The following is a 17,498-nucleotide window of genomic DNA, read 5'->3' on the forward strand; positions in this document are numbered from 1 at the left end:
ATGAAAATAAAAGCACACATTTGAGATGTTAATGCGTAAGCTCTATGCTTACGTTTCTGATTCTGTTCGTCCTTCCTGGGCTACCATGCTTGCTTTGTCTCTACAAGAATCTAAATGTGCCCATTCTTGCAAAACAAATTAATTCATTCTGCAAGTATTCCAAATTCTGATATTCAGGATTCTCAATAAATACTTGTGGAATGAAAAACTGGTTAATGACAAGGAAAGTGGGGTGGGTGTTCAAAGCAACTACATTTCCAGCAGTCCAATTCAACATAACAATGAGTTTGTGGTTCAGTTCCTGGGCTGTAAATATGAGTAAGAAACAGCCTCTGCCTTCAAAGAGCCCATAGTCTAGTAAGGAAGGCAGGTATACACATAGGTGGGTAAACATAACCGCTGTGCGCAAGGCGGAAGCAGCCCTTAGCACAGAGGAGTCATTAACTATAAGTGTGGGAAGGGTCAGGGAAGCATTTTGGGAGAAGGTGGGTTTTGAGGGATCAACTGGAGTTTATCAGATAGGAAGGGGGATTAGGGCATCGATCCTGGCACCCAGTGAAATGGTTCCTATGCTTTACCTGTGTCACCAATCCAGATGGGGGCCCCTTCCCACTTTTTGTAAGAGGCTTTGCCAACTCAGACACAACCAAGAGCACAAAATTACATTCTAATCTACTGATTCTCTGTTACATTCTTTCGTGGATCTCATAAGTGAAACCAACAGCTGAAATACAGATCTGGCTAAAAGAAATCAAATCCCTTTAGGCCTTCCCAAAGTGGCTGAGCTTTAGCTGGGAGTGGAGCTGTCTCTCTGGACTATGAATCACTGAGGAAAAGGAACTAAAGCGAACTGTAAGCAGCCACAGGGCTGGGAGAGCTACATGACAAGCATGTTCCCTTTTTATTAAAATCAGATGGTATCAACTTTAGTCCGTTTTCTTCTCTTTATAAGCACGGATGGAGAAGTGCATTTAAAACATGTTTAAAACATGTTCAGGAAAAAACACATTAAGATATTTTTTATTCTTCTAAGAGTATAAGCATGGTAGGGATTTGAAGGCACCTGCTATCAATATTCAATATAAGTCTTACCTATTTGATCCCTTAAATGTTACCAAATGGAACCACATCCTGATCAACAGAGAGCTTCATACTATTAAACAAAATCATCTTTAGCACAGTGAAAAAAAAAGCACAGTTTCTTTTTGTGGCTCCAAAGGCAGTAGCATGGGATATTAGTTACAGTATTAGCACAATCCTGAGCTTACTTTATTTTAAAAGCATGGAACAAATATTTGATGATGCCTCAAGTTCTAACAAACTCAAGTTTTTCCAGCTGGCAAACAACAGTCTGAAAAGTTAAGTCATACAAGGCCATATAGCCCCATGTACTAAAAATATTCCCCGCCAACGTTTTTCAAGCCCCTCTAATCCCACGTGTAGGTGGATAAATTCTAAGCTTGAACAACCTTTTCAGGTGTGGGCTTTGTGTTAACTTCAGTCAAGAGGTAAAAGCTGTCCAAACCCAATTCTGGCATTCATGTGGAAGATAACATTTGAGATTAAAATTTACGTGTATAAAAAGGATTTACAAGCTTAATGGTGAACCTAAAATGTGCTGTTTTAGTCACCAAGGCAAATGACAAATCCAGCCCTTTGACACTGCACTTAGCTTAAGTGCCTGCAGTTTGCTACAAGCTCAGCTTTGAGGTGGGGAGAGAGGGCGAGGCTTCAAAAGGCTCCAGTTTGGCTGGTTGCCTGACCTCAGAACTGACCTAACCAGAAGGGTTCGGATCCCAGGAATCTTTAAACAGGGCTCCAATTAGGTGACATGTACACATCCACGTTTTTTGGTTGGTTAGGGGAATGGGGAGGATTAAAAAAGATGAATCTTTAACTTGAACAATTAGAAAACAAACAGACTGAAATTGATGGGGTTTGTTTTGTTTTGGCCGCACTGCATGGCATGTGGGATCTTAGGTCCCCGACCGGGGATCAAACCCGAGCCCCCCTGCATTGGAAGCATGGAGTCTTAACCACTGGACCACCAGGGAAGTCCTTGAAATTGCTGTTTAAACCTCATTACAGATCAGACCAAAAATCTGTTAAAACTAAACCCCACAAAACCCTACTCATTTAAGTTATGGGCTGAGTTTGTGAGAAGTTAATGAAATGAACACTGCTCCACAACGACCTGGGGAAAACATGGACTGTGAGAGCAGTCAGCTTCTCACTGGAGATTTCATCAGTGAAGCTACAGCAATAGTATTAACACCACCGCAGTGTGGTGAATAAGATAGTACACCCTGGTGCTAGCCGCTGTGACTGGTGGCTCTCGGGACCTCCAACTCCTGCCTTGCCCTGGTGTCCCACCAGGCCCCTCGGGGCAGTGTGTGTGCTCATCCCTCAGCCGGCCTCTCCCAGGCAAAGGTGAGTCTTTAAATTACTAACTGCCGATATCCCAGAGGCTTCTGACAAACATCCTTTGTCCCTCTCTGTTAGGAGTTCACCTCAGGGGCCAACCCATTAGAGCTCCTATAGGTAAACATGTGGGTTTGTGGGTGCCATCGTGTTTTCCCTGCTTCCCATCACTGACCTTCCTCCGCAACTACTCTGCCCAGCCTGGCTGGGGGTGGGTGAGGTCCCAGTGATTATATGCAGTGTAGACGAAGATGGTCCTGAAGAAGCTCAGTGCCTGCAGCCCCCTGCAGAGGGATGCTGGATATGGGATGGGGCATGGTGGGCAGTGAGTGTGACCACTGAGTCCGGGAGCACTTATTTAGAATGGTGGCTTTTGTGGGACCTCCTTGTCCACCTGCAATATCAATCCTGTCCTCCACCCCCCAGAGAAGAAGTCCAGCCTTGTACTCCAGCAATCTTTCACTGCTGTGACTGGTCAGCTCACATATGAAGGCCAAATTCACTCAAAGAAAGGTGGCTTCAGGTGCCGACCTGCCACTGCGTGGAAATCAAATGCATGAACTCGAGGCCCATGGTTGGAGAACCGGGCAGGCTCGGCCCCAATCTGTGAACGAGACCACTCCCTCAGTACCACCCTTGACTTTCCAGGCTCACACAGGACTCTCTTAATTGACTTCTAAATTTCATGACAATTAAGGAGGTTGGCCAATAAATTCCTGTGGTTTGGCCTACATATACTTCTTAAAATATATATTAGTCTTTTACATATGCAACATCAGTCTCTGCCAGATTTGTGAAGTAATAGAAAAGAGCGGTAATAGGTGAAACACATCCTTTGTAGCTCATATGAAAATCAAGCCAACATGCATTCCCTGCATTCAATGTGTTTTTAGAAAAAGAGGTGTAATTTATATCATTTCATTTATAATGGTGCTAAGTTAATGCTCTTGGCTGCTTTTGACAGAGACCTTTCCAATGGGACTGGGATGATTTGTTTCCCTGAAACACCTTCAGTACTCAAGGACTTTTAATTAGCTTTCTAGAGAGTGTTTTCCTGATGGACATTGCCTCCCCAGAGCCCTGTAAGTTTCCTGGCTTCTAAAAAAAAGAACAAGAAGTTGACTCAGATTCTTTGAGTTATAGGCTTTCTGTGGGTCAAGAACAAACTGTTGTTTTGTGAAATTGGGTGCAACCAATTGTGGGTTGCAATTTTGGGACAGGCTTCTTTCTCCACTCTCTCCCCCACCCCCCGTTCCTGCTCAGTGACCTGACTGCATTTTTTATTTTACAAATGATTGTGAGGGTGTCACTAAAAGGCACGTTTTTACACAAAAATATCAGCTTGGAGTGGTATTAATACGTGAGGCCACAATTAGGCATGACCTTGACTTAAAGGGTCACTTCCTAAAGGGTTCTACAGTCAAATAAGTGGGGGAACCCCTAGGCTAAACAGGGTTAATCAGATATCTTCAATGAAAAAAAAATTCTCAAAGGCTTTTAATTTTCATTGTGAACCCTTCAAACTTGCATCATGAGTAGGTAACTAGGACATACACCATTTTCCAAACTCGCTTGGCCATAAGATCCTTCTTCTGGAGAGCATCTCATGGGATGAGTGCTGTGAAGAACTCACTTTTGGGACATGCTTGCCTCATTTACGTAACTAATAGAGCACTGGAGGAACGAGCAGAGGAACTTGTGTTCTGATTGGGTGGGTTGGGTGGGTGAGTAGGTGTAGTGTGGATGGAGTAATGGGAGGACCAAGAAAGGCCTTGAGTAGGGTGCAGCAGATCTTAAAAGCACTGCATAAGGATCAGAGCCTTTATCCAGATCTGAGAGCTGCAGTGAAGTCCAGCGTAGAAGGTGATATATGGGCTAACATGGTCCCTATATCCAGATCTACTCATTACCCTTGGTGTTCCCATAAGAGCACATGACCAGAGAGTCATATAAAACAAGGGGTCTTCTGACTCCATTACTTCTCTCACTGATTCTGTCATGTGTCCCAAGACCCCTACTGAGATCAAGACCTTTGGGGTTATGATTCAGGCATTCAAACAATATTTTAACATGGGAATGCTATCAGGGAAGGGAATGTATTAGGCTGTGATTGTGCCCTTGAACCTTATGAGTAGCTCATTATTATTCTCTAATGCCCTCTCTACTTGGAATTGACATTTATTCTATCCCATTCTCCACCCCCAACGCAGACTCTCAAAGCTACTGAGGAGAAAGGTTTTTTTCTCCGCACAAAAATGCCAGGGACTGCTCTCTGGAGGAGAAGGCCCTTTGTGTAAGGGCTATTGGGCACAAGCCCAGAGGACCCCAGGAAAGTCACACAAAGGAGGATGGGGTGAAAATGCAGTCACAGCAGACTTCAACCACCTCAGCATTTTGCCTAAGGCCAGGCCTGGCTGCCGCAGACCCAGAGGACCAGTGGGAAGAGAACATCTGCAAACTGTAAGTTCAGTCTCTTGGGGGCCTGGGGACCCGAGGGGCAGTAGACTTTTGGAGTGCTACCACTGAAGTAAGAGTCTGTTTACCTGAGATCCCACAGAGTCAAGGCTGTACATGAACAACAGCAAATCTTGCTTTTGAGTTTTAACAGAATAATTAAGCGTGGTAACTCATAGAGCCTCTTGGTGATGGAAAGTGTGCGCTGCTGATTCAGTTCTGTTCTGCCCTGAGTCTGAATTTTCCCCTCCCTGTCCCTCTAGGTACAAAGGCTTGTCTGCATCTGACATACGAATCTCTGAATCTCCTGGGTAAGTGAACTGTATTTAAATCCTCAAAGCACTCCTCCTGTGACCTTCAGGAACAAGGGTTAGAACCTGAATCACTTGGCCATATTTATTCCTGAAATTTCTAGCTTCTGTATCCTAGATACTAGACCTCACCTGGCACTTCAGAAGTAGTTTTCAGTGCTTACTTATTTTATTTACAAAACAAACCTATTTTGTGCTTTTTATTTTCTAGGGAATGGTGACACAAGGAATGATGCTCAAGGTGGTCTCTGAGGAAGCGACATCTTAGGCTGGTTTAACTTACAGGTATGCTCCTGCAGGATATCAAGTCATGTCGCTGGTACGAAGTGTTGTAAACTTCCAGAACATCAGATATAGTTGTATAAAAAAATGTATGAATAAAAACTGACTCAAAAATAACTCCAAATGGGGTGCTTCAGGTTATGTGGAGTATTGCATTTTCTTCCCTAGCCCAGCTCTATTGTTGTAATGTCCTACCATCTAGAAGATCCTCATATTTTAAGACACTGCCTTACAAATGCCCCTGGCTCTATACCCAGATTACTGCAATTATACAGTAAGATTAATGAATTCACAGGCTGTTTCTAAGGATTTAATGGCTTCTTAATAGAATAGGGTGCACACACAGCTAGACTACTATGACAAATCATAAAAGCTTCTTAATAAGAAATCTCAATTAGTTAATTAAAATTTGTTAATTGAAAATTCTAAGAATAGCATGTAAAATAATCCAGACCTCCAGATGCAGCAATAAAACACCTATCTAACATACCTGGCAGACAAGTTCTACATATCTGTGCAGTAGGAGACCTTGGTCAGCGAAATAAGAAATGAGGGAGTAGGTCATCACGCAGAAGCCTTGAGAGTGGCCTAATGTGTCAGGAATGAGAATTGGAAATTATTATTATTTATCACACAGAGCAGGTGCAAGGAATGGGGGTCACCTTTATTAATCTACTCCTACATACCTACTCCTCTTATTCCTTTATAGATTCATTGCTCTGCAGGCATATTTAAGAAACAATGCATGGGTTTTGCCAGTTTTGTATATCTTCACATCTTTTCCTGTTCTGAAAGGATGCATTTGATATTCAGGATAGCTCGACAAGAAAATGCTTAAGATATCATTAAGGTGGTTGATGCTTAGTTTCTATTAAAGAGCAGTTCAAATGTTGTAAGGGAAGGAATGCCTTCTAAAGCAAGTAGGTAGGAACCATTTCTTTGAAATGCCACACAACCAGCTCCAAATCAAGGGGAAAGAAGGAAGAGTGACAACAGAGCTGTCGTATGCAACCACCATCAGCGGGTCAGCGCAGTGTGCGTGCTGCTGGGCACGCGGTGCTGGTGCGCCATCAAGCAAGCTAGGTTCCACAGCTCATCCGAATCCTCCCTGGTGCTCTACAAAACGGCTCTAGTCGGAGTGGAAGCCCAGTCAAGGTTCTCTGATTCCCTCCTGTTATGAGCCTGAGGGTCCAATACCGTGTGACTCATTATTCACCATAACTTTCGAGTAATGTCAAATGTTTTTGCTTTGAACTGAGTCTTGGAATTTGATTTTTTGGTCCAGCCTGCACCAGACCCACCCTGCTGTGTCCAAGTCAGGTCTCCTCACAAAGAATTTTGGGAGAGGAGAAGGGGGGATGGATGATGATGATGGGGTGGGTTGGGGGGAGGGACAATCAGGCAAAGAACTGGGATGTGACTTGCTACTAGAAATCAGTGTAGTACTAATAGTAACAGTGATTGTAAAAGCAGTAACAGGAAAAGTAGAGGAGTGGTGATTAGCAACAGTAGTAGTGGTGGCAGAATAGTGATGGTAGTAATATGAATAATACCAGCAAATATTTGGGGAGATGCCTATTGAGTGCTCAGAACTGTGTAGACTTTTTATTAACTTTTCTTTATTAGCCTCACTATACAGATGAGAAAATTGTGGCCCTGAGGTTAGGTAATCTAACCTAACTTCCATACAGACTAAACAGTAGACTTAAGATTTTAATTAGGATGTTCCTGATACTTTCTAGTCATACTCAGGGTCTTCTGGACAAACCTCAGGAAATACCTCTGAGCCATTTATTCTTCCATTCCTTTTACATGGAATGTCATTCTCTTTCCTCTCTAGCTAGCCAACTCCTATTTATACTGCAAAGTCCAACTTAGTTTCTCCCTCCTCCATGAAGCTTCTCTGACTACTTCAATTCCTCTGAAGTCATAGCACTGACCATCTGAGCTACTAACTTGGCAAAATATGCCCTGTGATATACTTTGCATTTTATCTAAGTTTCCATGTATGTCATCTTACCTGAGCGTACAGACCACATTTCTATTTCTCTTTGTCTCTCCTAAAGTACAATACCTAACACTTGTAGGCATATATTATCTTCATTTCACAGATGATAAGGCCAGATGACACCAATCAGTACTGCAATGTAAGGACAGTCCAAAGTGGGGCTGGAATGAAATACTGTAACCTCATCATCTACTTTACTCAGCTAAAGATGCATTTAAATTCCCCCAATTCTTCTCTTCGGAGAAGGTATACATCTGTGAGCAACTTTCTAACAGAAAAAAAAAAAAAGCAAATTTCAAAACCTAAATTCCTAGTTCATTAGACTCATTGTGCTTATTTAACTAAACAGCCTTTCCACTGGAAATTTTTATATAGTTAACAATTCAGGCATCTCTTTTAAACCACATGACTGAAAGTACCCCAAAAGTCCAGTAGTGAGAATTTCTTTGGGGAGAGAGAACCTCTGGTTTCTACGTGCTAATTTTTAACCTGCATGTCTCTCCTTTCTCAGGGGGGCTCTGCACTTATCTTGCCTATGAAATTTCTGTAGGGTTACATTCATTTGGGGATAACCCATGATGAACAGCATGAAGACTTAGAAGAGGCCTGGTGTAGAAACGTGACAACGACTGGTGGGCTCTAACAGTTTCGGGGGGGCTTTGCTGCTGTTTCAGGTGGGCTTCTCTGTGTTCTGCAGCACATAAGAAGTTACGCCGTGGCTTGAGGTGCACGTCAGCCTTCCTGGGCACAGGTTCTGGGTGACAGAGAGAGCTGAGGCTGCTGTGCTTGTCCTGACAGGTGCAGGTTGGCATATCTGCAGAGTGAGAATCTGAGAAACCTGGTATAAAGTAAAGCTGCAGAAGGGTGAACTCTGGAGGGAGAAAGCTCGGCTTCCAAGAGTGACCCAGGAGGCTGTGTCAGCACCTCTCCACCTCAAACTGTTCCCTCTACTCGTGACCTGGCAGAAGAGCCTGTTGGGAGATGAGAACTGGTGGAGGGTAAGCAGAAAAGGAAGAAACCACAAGGGGTGACTCCCTGGGAGACCCTGAAGGCAGGAAGAATAGACGACAGGCCCAGTTAAGAACAGGAGGAGTCACAAAGAAGCATGACAGGCCAAAGACAGTAGGAGAAAAATTAGGCTTTTACGAAGAGAGCATGAGAGAGAAGGCAATGGAGCAGCCAACTGTGTAAATAAAATCTCTTCATCAGAATGGAAACCTGGCATAGGAGGACTTACAATTTCAACTTTCTTCTATGAGGAACTTAGAGGACGGTACCAGCTATCAATCATATAGTGCTTACTACTGATACATGCCAGGCACTGTTCTAGATGCTTCCATGTATTACCTTATTTAGTATTTACAACAGCCTACAGGGTAGCTACTATTGCCCCTATTTTACAATGAGAAAACTAAGGCACAGAGAGGTTAAGTAACTGGCCCAAGGCTGCATAGCATATTAGAGGGAGAGATGAAATTTGAACCCAAGTAGTCTGTCCCCAGAGGCTGTGTTCTTAGTCATTCAGCTGTACCGTCTCCCACAGACCCATGACAGGCAATTATAATACCGATGATTTGTATGTGTGATATAACTGGCTGAGGCAGGACTCTCAATTCTGCCTGCTGCCCGGGGCTGGTGTCTGTGGGTGAGCGGCATAGGAGGTGACTTGGCCCCAGCGACTGCCCTGTACCACCTCATTAGTGAGAGAAACTGTTTACAGTGTGTCACCAAACACATGTTCAGGAATGCTGGTAATGACATTAAACAGTTTATCTTTCAGGAAGATACTCCCCCCAAAGAAAGCTGACTGTGAGATCTAGTGATGGCAGGAAAGACGGGTTTCACCTGATTATAGAAGAAATCACTTTTGGATAAATTAAAGATTGGAATGCTGACTTTGATCAGCTCTATGATATGGTCTTGTCCACTAGACATTTTATATAAAACAAGGAAATGTTATCATTAAAACAGTCTCATTAGGAGCTTGAGCCAGTGGAATGCTGTACTTTAACTGTAAGCCGGTATGATGGTATTTAAGAATCTAGGGATTCAGGATGCTCTCAGGATCTTTCCATCATGGGTATCAAAGATCTACTGTAATCACCCAGAGGCAGAATGCTTTGCCGGTTCAGTGTTTTGGAACCTGAAAGACCCAAGTTCAAATCTCAGCTCTACTACCGGTGAGTAACCTCCTTTTAGCTTCAGTTTCATTTATAAAAATGAAGATGGCATCTCAGCCATAATAACAGAGTATTTAAATAATAATCGTAAACGTTCCTGCTTTCTGCATATCAACTTTTGGTGGATATGAATTCCTGACAGTCCTCCATGTGCAAAAACATGATTTACCACAAAATGGACTGTCTCACTTAACTTGAGAATTTACCAGATACAAGACGAGTGGCATAGAAAAGAAAATACGTGGCGGTAAGAAGTATCAAATAATTTTTCTTGAAAGTTTTCTGATTGTGAATGTGCTTAATTTTGTTGACCCTATATTAGAAAAGGGTAAGAGTGTTCATGGTGATATTTGGAAAATTCCTATGAGGCCCATAGCCTTACATGTTAAGAATCCAACTGGCTCTAATGACTGGGTGATTCACAGCCTTGCCCAAACCAGAGAGTCAAGACTTGCTTTTCTAAAAACAGAAGGCTTTCATGCTAATCCTGAAATCTCCAAGGGACAAGGGAAACCAAAGGGATGAGAACTGGTGGATACAAATTATATTTGGAATCCCATACTGCATGCAGAACTAACAAATCCATAGAAGAAAGGCAGCAGGCTTTGCCAGGCCATAAATTAATTACCTTTAATGGCCAGGCTTAGAGTAAAAGCAAATAGACATGCAAGCACTTCCCTATCTGCTGCCTTCATTGTGGTATTTAGCACTAGAGTTAAAATCACTTTTAATCAGCCAGAAAGGCAGTTGTTTTTAAAACAGTAACATGCTGAAGAGAGAATTTCCCCTGATATTATAGGGAATTTGAACTTTGGCCTGGTTGTGGAATAAGCCTACATACGCCTGTCTGGAATAAACTGCAAATCTTTTTTGCCTCCTTTAAATCAATAGCCTAAAGTTCCTTAGAGGTGAGCATAAAAGATTCTCCCCGCCATCTTTTTTTTTTAAATATCATTGTATAGCGTTAGCATTTACCTCTTTAATTTAATAAAACAAGCAAATTGAAGCACAGTGAAGCTTTCAGAACTAGGGAATTCAAATTCCAAAGTATATGGTGCTTTGAAGTGGAATTCTTTGGGGTTGATATTCTGTAAATCAAGGTGAACACAGATAGTAAGACTGCAAATTTTCTGGGTAATATATTGTCATATACCCTAGGCACAGTTTGGCATAGGGCATTCTGCAAACTTAGTTTCTATTGGTTAAGTCAATGAGAATTTTAGGAGTACAAAAATAATCACCTTCCTCCCTATCACAGCTAAATTTCAATTAACCCCAAATTTGAAATGGTATAGCTTTGTGGCTGTGCTTCTACCTGTTAAGAGGATCAGAGCTCATTTTTGTTTTCTTTTTGTTTGTTTTTGTTGCTGTTTTTAAATTTTTTATTGGAGTATAGTTGCTTTATAATGTTGTGTTAGTTTCTATTGTACAGCAAAGTGAATCAGCTGTACGTATACATATATCCCATCTTTTTTGAATTTCCTTCCCATTTAGGTCACCACAGAGCACTGAGTAGAGCTCCCTGTGCTATACGGTAGGTTCTCATCAGTTATATATTTTATACACAGTATCAATAGTGTATATATGTCAATCCCAATCTCCCAATTCATCCCTCCCCCCACCCCTTGGTATCCATACATTTGTTCTACGTCTGTGTCTCTATTTCTGCTTTGTAAATAAGATCGTCTATACCAATTTTTTCAGATTCCACATATATGCGTTAATATATGATATTTGTTTTGCTCTTTGTGACTTACTTCACTCTGTATGACAGTTTCTAGGTCCATCAACGTCTCTACAAATGACCCAATTTTGTTCCTTTTTATGGCTAAGTAATATTCCATTGTATATATGTACCACATCTTTTTTATCCATTCCTCTGTTGATGGACATTTAGGTTGTTTCCATATCCTGGCTATTGTAAACAATGCTGCAATGAACATGGGGGGTATGTATCTTTTTCAATATGGTTTTCTCTGGGTATATGCCCAGTAGTGGGATTGTTGGGTCACATGGTAGTTCTATTTTTAGTTTTTTAAGGAACCTCCATACTGTTCTCCATAGTGGTTATATCAATTTACATTCCCATCAACAGTGCAAGAGGGTTCCTTTTTCTCCACATCCTCTCCAGCATTTATTGTTTGTAGATTTTGTGATTATGGCCATTCTGACTGATATGAGGCGATATGTCATTGTACTTGTGATTTGCATTTCTCTAATCATTAGTGATGTTGACTACACTACCCAAAGCAATCTACAGATTCAATGCAATCCTATCAAATTACCAATGGCATTTTTCAAAGAACTAGAACAAAAAAATTTACAATATGTATGGGAACACAAAAGACTTCGAATAGCAAAGGCAATCTTGAGAAAGAAAACGGAGCTGGAGGAATCAGACTCCCTGACTTCAGAGTATACTATAGGGCTACAGTAATCAAGAGAGTATGGTACTAGCACAAAAACAGAAATATAGATCGATGGAACAGGATAGAAAGTCCAGAGATAAACCCATGCACCTATGGTCACTTAATCTATGACAAAGGAAGCAAGAATATACAATGGAGAAAAGACAGCCTCTTCAATAAGTGGTGCTGGGAAAACTGGACAGCTACGTGTGAAAGAATGAAATTAGAATACTCCCTAACATCATACACAAAAATAAACTCAAAATGGATTAAACACCTAAATGTAAGGCCGGACACTATAAAACTCCTAGAGGAAAACATAGGAAGAACAGTCTATGACATAAATTGCAGCAAGATCTTTTTTGACCCACCTCCTATAGTAATGAGAATAAAAACAAAAATAAACAAATGGGACCTAATGACGCTTAAAAGCTTTTGCACAGCAAAGGAAACCATAAACAAGACAGAAAGACAACCCTCAGAATGGGAGAAAGTATTTGCAAATGAAACAACTGACAAAGGATTAAACAGCTCATGCAGCTCAATATCAAAAAAACAAACAGTCCAATCCAAAAATGGGCAGAAGACCTATATAGACATTTCTCCAAAGAGCTCATTTTTGGAGGATAAGACACTTGCTCTCTTTCATTTCAAATTCTGAATTGCCTGTCACTGGTTCCCTGTAGTAACTCCTCTTAAGTTAAAATGGTGGCATGCAGGCGGCTGTCAATCCTGGGATCTTGCACATGTTTGGAGTGTATCATAAGTAACAGTACAAGTAATAGCAAATAGACTGGTGTTTGGAAATGCCTCCATTTTTAATAAGCTGAGGTAGGCGTAAGGTCAGCCTCATGTGAGCAGTACTTTCTCTAACGTTTTTTTAAGTGGAGAGTGATACTTACACAGGAACCGGTTACTCATGTACAAAAAAATAGTGATGCCAAGTGTGAACTGCTCTAGGGCTTCACCTAGATCCTCCTCCCCAAAATGTTTTAGGATGTAGTAGAAATCTAAGTTTTCCCTTGGGAATGTGTAATGACGATAATCATCCAGTATGCACACTGGGGCAGAAGAAGTTGGAGACTCAATGGCAAAGAGCATCCACTTCTGAGAAAAGGTCCTATGGAAATAATCTAAAAGGGAAAAACTACTAGCACAGTGAAAGGTGTTTGCTTTGGCATAATCTATAATAATGAGAGCTTGTAAGTGGCCATTATGACAAAATGGATAGCATGTTTCTGTGAATTCTATGTTATGAAATATTATGTGGTCATTTAAAAAAGTCACTTTGAAGATGTGGCAACATGGAAGAATGCTCATGAAATGACACAGTTAAATGTGTCTTGATTCTAAGCGTTCATAAATGCCTATAAAATTAGAATGGGACTCAAAAAATGTAAAGGAACACACAAAGTATTGTGTTAGAAGGGTAGAATATAAATGATGCAACTCTCGTCCACCATCTTCAAAGCTTACTCTAGGATTTCCTTAATAATTGAGAAATCCAGGCTTTCTTCAGTGGTCTACACAGCATATTAATTTTTTTTAAAAGGACCTAAGCAGGAGATGATTAAGGAAATCAAAGGAAAAAGGAACCAACCTATTCTGGTGATCATGAATCCTACCTACATGGCTGGTTGGATCACCTTCAGATGCCAATGATGGTTAACTCATGAGTCTGTTAGTCCTTAAAATATTGGCTAAAATGCTTAAGCTAATCTCAAGAAAATTCATTTAAAAAAAAAAAAAGGAGAGAGAGAGACTTTCCCAGTATATCTTGTGGTCTGGAATTTATTGTGGTATCTGTGGCTGTAAGTGTGTGAGTATGTTCGCATGTGTTTCTTTTTTCTAACATTATCAGCATGAGAACGACTAGAAAGACACTAGATTTTTCAGAAGAAGTCAAGACAGCTGTGACAGCTACAGGGTTTCATTTACAGGCACTGACACTGCACATTTCAGTACATATCAGACTCAAAGGTTAAAATATGTACATACTGCTCTTCAGCACGAAATCCAAGCAAATATCATAACTCTTGACAGTACCAAAATGCTGCATTTCTTATTTCTTCAAGTCACTGTACACCCAAGATAACTGCTCCATGATTTTGTTTTATAACACAAATAAGCAAACAAAAAGTTAGACATCTAATAAAAATGCATCCATTCTTTATGCAAAGTCTAAGATAAAGGAGAACTTGGTGACAGAATTTGAGGAAGGTCTGAACATGTTTATTTTCTTGCACAGCACAGATACATATATTTTCCTTATAGCTAACATTAACACACATAAATGCCTATCACTCAAGTCTTCTGACATCTCAAAACTACTGCTTGAGATGAATAAGGGCCATGAATCAAAACATCCTTAAATTTCCTCAAATTTGACTACACGAAGAAGACTGGCAAATGTGTCTCTGTTTAAAAAATGTTATGTTTCTACGTGACACATCTTTCTAGACTACCTGTGAGAATATTCGGTAGAAGGCTGATTAACCCTTCTTGGTCTTTACTCCTGACAAGAAAGCAAAGGTTGTTGTATTTTATAAATCTTGAGCACATTAGATTTTGGTAAGTCTAAAGACTAATGAAAAACGAAAGAGGAAAACAAAGCCAAAAATCATAAATCCTTCCTGACTAGAAGGATTCCTCCCTTATCCCTAAAAGAAATTCATTCCCTCACATCTTGTTTGAATTTAACTTCTGAAGTTTGTCTTGTTCCATCTCTAGAACAAGTCAGGCGGCAGGGTATAAAGATATGACTACATGAATAAAAACACATGACCAGTGCGGCCACTGCACATACAAAAACAAGATGGGACAGAAAAACATGAACTGTCAAGTGACATGTCGCTTGGACACAAATGTTTCTGCAGTTTGTCGTGAATGTTCAATTGGAAAGCTACTGGAAGCATCTGAATTCTCCTTCCCCTGCAATTGCAAAACATGGAAATGTAATCAGGAAAAGCTAATGCTTTATGAGCAGCATGCTGGCATCACTTCTCAGTTCTAGAAGATTTGCTAAAAGAAAAAGTATTCAACACATTAACACTATACAGTACACTCAGGAACTCTACAGGGAAGGGTAAGACTCCCACTAACGCAATGCCAGGCTCTTCCGAGAAAGTACCTTGTAAAGATGCTGGGTGTGAGTTAAACTTGGGAAGAGAGTGATTTTGTTTTTCAATCCCCACCCACTCTTTCTTACATCAGTCTTACATAATTTATAGTATTCTTATTGCAAATATAATAATGAAACCTCACTTTGTGCAGACTGAAGTGGCGATGAGGGAATTGAGGTGGTCTGGTAATGGATGATGGAGGTGGAGAGTGAGATGTAAAATTCTATTCCTGTCACAAGTGAGAAAAACACAAGTCAAGGCTGACCCTGGACACAGTTACGTTCATGGGCGGGAGGGTGGGGGGGTCAGGAGGAGGGAGGAAAGACTCCTGGAAGGCAAGGGCACCAATGACATATGGAATGTGGCCAGACCTGTAATGATATGAAGTCCATAAAATGCATTATCCCCTCTCTGAGCCTCTGTAAATACAGAGGAGAAGCAGGATAACAGTCTGCCACAATCGTTACTGGTGGCCAAATCTCTCTAGTGGGAAAGGCAGGTTTATTTTCACGCTTTTATATGAGTGGAAGCTTTTGAATAAACAAAATTCTTCAGAAACTCTCAAGGGATGATCCTGACTGTCTGACCTTCCCATGGTACCCTGCTTGGAAAGTCCTTTCCAGTTCTTTCCTTAATTCCTTTCGGGGTCTGGGATTCTGATCTGGTAACTTGCAAAGAAGCAGTGCAAGCAGCAAAGATGAGGTAGTGGCTTCAACTTCCAGCTGCTTAAGTTCAGACAAGAGAAGAAAACAAGCTGGGACACCCAGGTTAACTGCAAGATGGTATGGACTTCATAGATCTAAGGAACTGGGCTAGTCAGGGTCTACGTCAATTCCAAACCAAGAGATTTGCAAAGGCCCAATTACTATTTCTTACTTAGCTTCTCATCTTAGACTTCTGCTCATTTTGGGAGGATGGGAAGAAAGTGGGGAGCTAGAGGGAGGGGCTGTTGAAAAGAGAGAGGACCAGAAACCCGGCAGCACACTTATCTCCTTTCCACCCTCTTACATCTGGTTCTCTAACTCTTCTAGAACCTTTGTGATTTTCACAGACTGATCACAAATGGTGAGAAGGAAGGGGGCAAATCTAAACACAGGATGATCTTTATTCCTCAGGAGTCACACGAATATTTATCTAGTCATTCAGTTTCAAACAGGGGACTCTATGATGTATATGAATGATTTGATCATTGTTCTATGGGGTCTGGGGCTATAAATCTTGGCTTCAAGCTGGATCTCATATTCAGTACCCTTTTGGAAGGGATTCCAGAAGACAACCTGGAAATTCTACACTTCTTTCATGTGTTGAAAGGATCCAGCCCTCTTCTGACTGTGCCATGGTCCTGTTACATGAAAAACTGGGATCCATCATACTAGTCATTCATAAATACCATATGCCATGGTTTCCTTAATATTAAATTGGCAAAAGTTTTTTAAAATGATAATCCTTAATGTCAGCAAGGAAATAGTGAAATATTCTTGTTCACTACTGGTAAGAATCAAAATGACTACATCCTTTATGGAAATACTTTGACACTCTGTATCAGTGTTCAAGTGTTCACAGTCTTGAATTCCAGTTCTAGAAACAGGTCAGAGGGAATCATGGCATCATTCATAACACTGAAAAATATAAAACAGTCCAATGGCCAGCACAGGAAATGGATGAATAAGTTCTAGGTATTAGTGCTGCCAAATGATTATTTTTAAAAATATTTAGGGCTTCCCTGGTGGCGCAGTGGTTGAGAGTCCGCCTGCCGATGCAGGGGACACGGGTTTGTGCCCTGGTCCGGGAAGATCCCACATGCCGCAGAGCGGCTGGGCCCGTGAGCCATGGCCGCTGGGCCTGAGTGTCCGGAGCCTGTGCTCCACAACGGGAGAGGCCACAACAGTGAGAGGCCCGCGTACCGCAAAAAAAAAAAAAAAAAAAAAAAATTAAAAAAAAATATTTAGAGGCCAAAAAACACTCTAAATGTAGTTAAGAAAGTGAGAAAAGCAGATGAAGGAATTCCCTGTATGGTAGCATTCTGGAAAAATATGCACAAGAAAAACAACTAGAAGAAGATACCCAGAAATATTAACCGTGATTAACTCTGGGTGGAGATATTTAAAGTTTTTCATTATCTTCTTTATTTTACTAAGTTTCCACCATGACGAGATAGTGCTTTGTAAAGAGAAAAAAACATTATCTTAATAAGATACTGAATCAAATAGGTGAAAATTATAACAATGTTTATATAAATATGTTTTTAGGTGGTTAAGTTTTTCATGCTGGCAAAGAGTCAAAAGAATCCTAATTCCCACTGAAGATAAGGA

General features: G+C 41.0%; 1 protein-coding gene and 1 long non-coding RNA gene across 5 annotated transcripts in view; one reads left to right on the plus strand and one right to left on the minus strand.

Moving 5' to 3' along the window:
- Positions 1-17,498, minus strand: part of JAZF1 (JAZF zinc finger 1) — a gene marked incomplete at both ends in the record, with an annotated part of 355,552 nt that overhangs the window by 122,550 nt on the left and 215,504 nt on the right. The gene's annotated exons all lie outside the window — the stretch shown is intronic.
- LOC307058050 lies at positions 4,815-5,431 on the plus strand. Its single transcript, XR_013811081.1, has 3 exons — positions 4,815-4,881; positions 5,139-5,186; positions 5,398-5,431. It is a non-coding gene; the product is annotated as an uncharacterized lncRNA (long non-coding RNA).

Source organism: Hyperoodon ampullatus (genome assembly GCF_949752795.1).
Source record: "Hyperoodon ampullatus genome assembly, chromosome: 9".
Lineage (NCBI taxonomy): Eukaryota > Metazoa > Chordata > Mammalia > Artiodactyla > Ziphiidae > Hyperoodon > Hyperoodon ampullatus.